We start from the raw sequence: 7,125 nt of genomic DNA, 5'->3' as shown, positions 1-7,125 counted from the left end.
TGTCTGCCTTTATACTGCAAAACATCAGAGAAAGAATATCATTAAAACAGAGTTTGTATAATTGTGAACCATACGATTTAGAAACAGAAAAGCTGTTTGGACTACATCTAGATCTTGCCAAGATTGACTTTTCCAATTGGATTGTTTTCCTTAGGGAACATACTATGAACAGTTCTGAAATTTATACTGTGCTACTATAAAGCACATATTGTATCCATTTTCCTCTCTAATCAAGCTACTTTTAATTACCTGTGATGTAGGAAATTTATTTGATTCTTTAACTTATGTTCCTGCAATTGTAAGAAAGTGATTTTCTCCTTGATCATTACACTTTAAAACCAAGCACTTACCTTAATGTTCTCTGTTGATTTGGATCTTTTTTGTTATTTCTTTTTGTTTGCCTCTAGTTCGGAGTCTTTACGTTATGCATGGTCATGAATATCTAAGGTCTTTGCTCACCGCTGGAATATCAACTGTCCAATCTGGGTGTCCCTGGCTGGTGCATCCCTGATGAGGTATGAAAACAGGAGCTTTTCCCAGCCAGGCTAGAGCCCTGTGTCATGGCTTAACCCCAGCCAGCAACTAAGCACCACGCAGTTGCTCACCCACTCCCCCCACCCAGTGGGATGGGGGACACAATTGGAAAAAAAAAAGGTAAAACTTGTGGGTTGAGATAAGAACAGTTTAATAGAACAGAAAGGAAGAAACTAATAATGATAATAATAACAATAATAAAATGACAATAATAATAAAAGGATTGGAATATACAAAACAAGTGATGCACAATGCAATTGCTCACCACTTGGTGACCGATGCCCAGTTTGTTCCCGAGCAACAATCCCCCCCAGGCCAACTCCCCCCAGTTTATATACTGGGCATGACACCACATGGTATGGAATACCCCTTTGGCCACTTTGGGTCAGCTGCCCCGGCTGTGTTCCCTCCCAACTTCTTGTGCCCCTCCAGCCTTCTTGCTGGCTGGGCATGAGAAGCTGAAAAATCCTTGACTTAATCTAAACAGTACTTAGCAACAGCTGAAAACATCACTGTGTTATCAACATTCTTATACTGAACCCAAAGCACAACGCTATACCAGCTACTTGAAAGAAAACTAACTCTATCCCAGCTGAAACCAGGACACCCTGTTTCAAGAAGTAATGTTGAACACAAGTTCAGCAGGGTGTCCGCAGGTTTGGTGGGTGGTGGTGGGAGGAAAAGTAACAGCTTAAGGGCAGGAGACCTTTCTCTGTCAGTAGTAATGTGTTACTCTTTTCCTAACCGGCTTGATTGCATCATCTTCTTGGGCAATATTTACTGCTAGCTATTAAAAGGCCCTTCTTCCCTTTCATGCTGATGTGCCATGTCTTTTAGATAACAGTCCACACCTGCATTTCCTTCCTCTAGCTTCCTCATTATGTTGAGTTCTATATGTGTATAAATTACTGTCAATGCTATTTCTTCCCAGCATTTCTTCTCCTTTCACTATACGAATAATTTTGTGTTGACTTTCATTTCCCAGGACATTTCACTTGACTATCTCCTCAGTACATTTCTGACATTCTAACTTTTCCAGTTTCCTTCATATTAGTATTTCTATTCTCTCTTATGTTTACATCAGTGTTCTATCTAACACCAACTAAAAGCATGCAGTTAAGGTGGTAGTTTCACACCTGTCAGATAATTGAATTAGCTCTGCTTAGAAATAAGAAATCCACTTAGAAATCATCTGGATTCTCATTTAATAAATTGATTTGTTTTGATTGCAGTTCATCAGTCAGTTTCAGAGGCTGATATGTCAACCAGGTTAAAATGCATTTTTTTTCCTTAAAACAAAATGAACATTAATGCTTTTCTCTTTTCTAGTCCATTCTTTTACCCCTTGTCCTTTCCTTTTCAGGAAAAGAAAGTGATTTGTAGCCTACTGCTGTAATTTCTTTTTATTTACCTAAGAGTTGTTTGTATCTGAAAAAATAGTAATATCAAGTTTAGGATGAACTCTGGGGTTTAAAGGATATTGTGAGAGTGGGTCAGAACTATTTGTGTCCCAGTTTGCTTTTCACACACAGCTTGAAAATAGCCATCCCATTGGCATGCGATAACCCCCAGAAGTGTCTCAGCAGACAGGCAACTGGATTGTCTCAGCTTCACAGACATCCTGGGGGCTGCTTAGCACACCAGAGAAGATACAGCCCATGTTACCTGTGACAGAGGGAGGCAATAGTAGTGCCACAAACTAGAATCTCTACTTTTTCACAGTCGGCGTTCACGTGTCTCAATGCTGGCAAAGCTTCTCTTGCTGGTAGCGTGATGGCACTGTGGGTGCTGTGAGCTATGATAGTTTTAGTAGTTGCAAATCTGGCTAATTTTAAAAACACATGAAGGAAAGAATGGATATAGATGAAGGTCTAATGATGAACTACACAGACAATAGTTCAATTTGTATGCTAAACTAAATTAAATTAGATTTATTATTCCCCTCTAAGTTATGTTTGTCATGGAAATAAAAATACAATTTTCCTGATGTGTCTAGTTATCTTACAAATAAGACATTAGAGCTAAAATAGAAGGGAGAAGGGGAAAGTAGAAAACATTGTTTACAAATATGTGAACAGCTGTTTTGCAAGCAGAGAATGCTGCAGATTCCCACTATTAGTTCTATATTCTCTTGCAGAGTGAATACTTGGTAATTGCCTTATCCTAACGATACAGTCATCAATATGATTCTCCTGCTGATCAGTTTATAGCTCAACTTATTGATACTGGAGACTGTTTTGGCAGAATAACATATCTCAAGCAGGACAGATTTGATAATATTAGAAAAGCTGGATTTAGTCAGGTAGCATCAGCTGTTTACAAACTGAGATTTAAAGAAAATAGGACAGTTCTTTTGCTTCACTGTTTAGCTGGATATTGCATGGTGAATACTGTATACACACCGAATAGTCCATTCAGACATTTTAGTAAATTCACTTTGACTTTGCTAGAAAAAGGCATCAGAATCCCCAGAGAGGCAAAATTATCGTGGATATTATTTGCAGTGTATTGGTTGTCCAGTTCTATTAGTTTTCACTTTTGTTTTACTACTGATGAACCTTTCAATCCTTTGCATGGTGAAGAGGGCTAACGTAGTTCATTACGCCAGAAGATGTGAATGACTTTCATCTACAGATAGTTTTAAGACCTTGCTAAAGCTGATGGGAATACAAAATAAATGAGGACTGAGAGACTTGGAGACAATGGAAACTACTCTTTACTATGCTAGGAACTAGAATTTTTAAAATGGCCTAAAATGCCAATGAGCGAGACATTGCCCACACTTAAGATATTGTTTCCTGAAAGGCAAAGGAAGAACAGAATTCACTTTCCATTTTGTCAGGAATCCAGACTCTCAAACAGCACTGTGGTATTTGAAAGGCTCAGAAAAGCAAGTAGAAAACTCTGAATGTTGGGCAAAAAGCCAGAGAAAATGCAAAGCACAAGAGTATGTCTCAAATCTCACTCCTCTCCAGATGTCAGAAACTTATCTGCTTCCAGGTATGGAGACTAAAAGCCTTCCCAAGGCAGATACACACTGGCATTTGTTTTGAAAGAATGGAGAAGATCTTCCTTCTTTCCATCAAGACAGAAGTAGACAATACAACAGTTCTGCCAAGCAACGTGTTTTATCTAATGATCTGCAGTAAGTGACGAATGGAGGAGAGTAAGCAAGGCTGTGTAATCCATCGGTTAGGACCTTTACTTTGGGGAGGGCAAGGGAGGGGAATCTTGTCTTCCAGTCCTGCTTTCACAACCTTTTGTTGATTTGAGGTTCAGTGGCCATTGAGAAGAACCTAAAGATTGTCCTGTAAGCGTGAACCAGAGTCTGGATTTCCTCATCCTACGTTGGTGTCCCAGTTGGAGTCCCAACCGCAAGAACACGGACTCAGGTTACTCCTACTTCCTTTCTCTAAGGCCTATTATTCTTCTTTATTTTTTTTCCTTTCACTGCAGGAGGCACAGTTCAAAATGGAAAGTGAATTCACCTAGCTTAAACTGATGAGCTGGTGGCTGGTGACTCCTTTCTAAGAGATGGAAGATGAGCTGGACATGAAAACCAAACTTTACCATTCCTGGGTAAGTATTTGAATGACCAAGGTATTCTCTACAAGGCAGGCATCATTTAAAATAAACAAATAAAGCATATTCTGAAGTGCCTGGGTTTTTGACCTGTGTAAGGGACATGTCAGATCAGTCACTGCGCCCCACCCTGCCTGGCTGTCATTGTCGGCCGCGTCCCAGCCCTGTGGCCACCATCACCCTGACTCCCTGGGTGCTGCCTGGCAGCCCCCTCCTGCAGCTCCCCAACAGGACCCTCCAAACATATGTCACCACAGGGGTTCAACTGCTGGGGCAGCTGGTGGCAGGCCAGAAAGGAGCAGTTGTGGGCGATGCTGAGAGCTATGCTTGCTGCAGGACAGCTTTAAAACTGCAAAGTAGGGTTATTTCCTAGGTCCTTCATTGCTCGGGGAAACAAGGCTTTCTCAATGTTCTTTGCAAGTAAGACATTTTTGGTATGGTCCTGTTTGTACCATCAAGTTATCCTACTGGCTTAGGAGGGTCCTGAGTATAGATCAGGCCAGGAGAAAAAGGGTCTCAGCGAGTCCCGTTGTTGTAATGTACAAGGTGGGATTTAATTTTATAATTGACAACTATTTGTTTCGTATATAGGCATTTTATATATATTATGTTATGCACATACAGTGATATAGTGATGACAGCAGAATTTCCATGTCAGACTATGAAAATGCAAATTGAGCTGGTGTCCTTCTGCTCACCTTGTTTCAGAAAGATACTAGTGTGTGTATTTGAAAATGCACCTATGATTTGCTGGGGTATGTGCCTTTCTATGTGCAACACGTTTTTTCTATGTGCTGTCACCTTGTCAGACGCGGTATCTTTATTTGCTTCGATTTGTCCAGTCACTTGCTCTACCTGCATCATTTAACTCAGGCTGATTTCTCTGGGGTTTCTAAACACTTTCTGGTGATGGGATGACACTTAAGTCTACCTTGTGAGGTATATTTAAGTACTTTACTGAATCTAGAGCCTGACCCCTTTATTAGTATGTACATTAGATTAGCTATCTCTCCTTAGCCTTTTTAGATAATAATACTGCTAGTAACCATGCTACTCTGAATGTGTGAGTTCCTCAAGAGTTTCAATAAACTGTTAATTTGGTTTATTTTTAAAAATTTGTGCTTTTGCCATGAAAGAAAAAATTAACAGTGAGTAAGATGCTTTAAGCTGATACAGTTGTTATTGCTAGAAATTTTCTTAGGGCTTAATACTTCAAATAAAAACATCTGAGCTGTAAGAAGTGAAAAGTAACATGTAGGTCAGCAGACAAACAGCAAACACACATCTCAAAATAAGATTTTGTCAGTTCAGTCAGGCTCATACTGATTCAAAGAGTGAAATTGTCCAGCTCGAATGTTTCTTCTACTTCTGAAACACACAGATTCTAAATGGCAAAAAGCACCTTTTTCTCATTCCTTTGACAGATAATTTTCTCCATAGCTGCAATGTCTCTGAGTGGGAATTTCAGTCCAGGTCAACATTCTCACCTGTTGACTGCTTGTATTCTGTGGAAAAATAAAAAAATTTAAAAAAAATTACCTGCCTGCAAAATGATGATTTCTAGCATAGTGTTGATATTGGGGTTTAATGGATTGAATTTTATTTTCTTTTTTTTTTGTCAACTGAGCTAGCTTAGCTCATTAAAGAGTTGTTATACCTTGCCAACCGTTACTTTACTGGGACAATCTAAAATATCTTAGCATTTGACATGAGGTTAATTTTTTGTAATTGGTTCAACCACTTTTTCTCTAGTTCTCCATCCTTTTTCAATGAATAATTTATCTGTCTTAGGTTCCTCTGGGGTGAAATTAATCCTTGATTTGTCTTTGTTAATACATTTGGAACCAAAACACATAATGTGCTTCTAATGGCACATGGTAGCGATTTCTATAAACTGGGAAATATTTTTATCTTTGTATGCCCAAAATGTAAGCGAAAGAAGTCTTTCTTATTCCCACGCAAGTCAGCATAGACTTGCACAAATAAATGATTTCTAAGTTTCAGTAAACAAGAAAAATAAGGAAATATCAGTGAGATTGCCCAGGGAAAAAAGAGAAAGCCTAAACAGTATATCGTCAGAAATATGTATCCAGAAGCACAGAAATTTCCAGACCCTGCAAACGAAAAACTTGAGAGCATGTGAGAAGCAGCTCTTCAGCCACCTCTTTGCCTGCACACTTCCCTATTATCTGTCATTGATGATTTACTTTTTCTAGAGCCTGTCAGGTTCTAACATCCCCATTGCAGCGGTACACATGGCAGAGTGTATTTACATCTGAAGATCAAAAGACTTTAATCAGCACTTTCCAAATGTTTTTGAGTTGCACAACTAACTTTCTCTGTTTATACATACTAAATTTTGTTTCTGCCAACCAGCTAATCAAACTCAATCTTGCAGATGTAGCAAGCAAAACACCGGCAGTAACTAACCAGGCTGAGTTGGTCTTCTGTTCTGACTTCACTCACAGCTGATAAGCAGGAACCTTATACCTGGGAGCACCAGTTTCTTTGAAAAAACTGAGAGGGCTCGGCTGCAGAAGCTCGTAAGATCTCTTGCTAGAGTGGACCCATGAAATGTACTCTTTATTGCTGAATTTCAGAGACAGAGAAGCACCAGGTCAGTAATACCTTAATGCTATGTAATGTCATCTCCTTGCTCTATGTTACAGTCCCCTCATTTATACACCAAAACTCACATTTAGCCCCTTAGATACAACCTTTTACTGAGGGCTTGTTTTCCGTTGTTTTTGTAGCATTATGCTCAATCTGACCTCATTATCTACCACTCCTTTGTATTACATCTGTATTGTAGATCTCTACAACTGTACTGTATAACTGTAACATATTGTTCATTTTATGGTGCCTAGCTTTGTATTTTGGGAGCTCTGAAGTGCATGTTGTTCAGGTAAGCCCATCTTACAGGGTATCCAGGCTGGCCAGTTTGAACATCACCAGCTATAGTGTTCTCAGCACTATTAGTTTTACAGTGAGCTTTGGCATCATTTGCAG

The 7,125-nt window shown here is 39.3% G+C and overlaps 1 long non-coding RNA gene across 1 annotated transcript; it reads left to right on the top strand.

Moving 5' to 3' along the window:
• The first annotated feature begins 457 nt into the window (after window positions 1–457).
• LOC115340430 lies at window positions 458–6,883 on the top strand. Its single transcript, XR_003923053.1, has 3 exons — window positions 458–515; window positions 3,991–4,113; window positions 6,515–6,883. It is a non-coding gene; the product is annotated as an uncharacterized LOC115340430 (long non-coding RNA).
• Window positions 6,884–7,125: the final 242 nt, after the last annotated feature.

This window comes from Aquila chrysaetos, chromosome 4 (genome assembly GCF_900496995.4).
Source record: "Aquila chrysaetos chrysaetos chromosome 4, bAquChr1.4, whole genome shotgun sequence".
NCBI classification, from domain to species: Eukaryota; Metazoa; Chordata; class Aves; order Accipitriformes; family Accipitridae; genus Aquila; species Aquila chrysaetos.
Note: the sequence above shows the minus strand (reverse complement) of the source record. Positions and strands in the feature narration are given on the sequence as shown.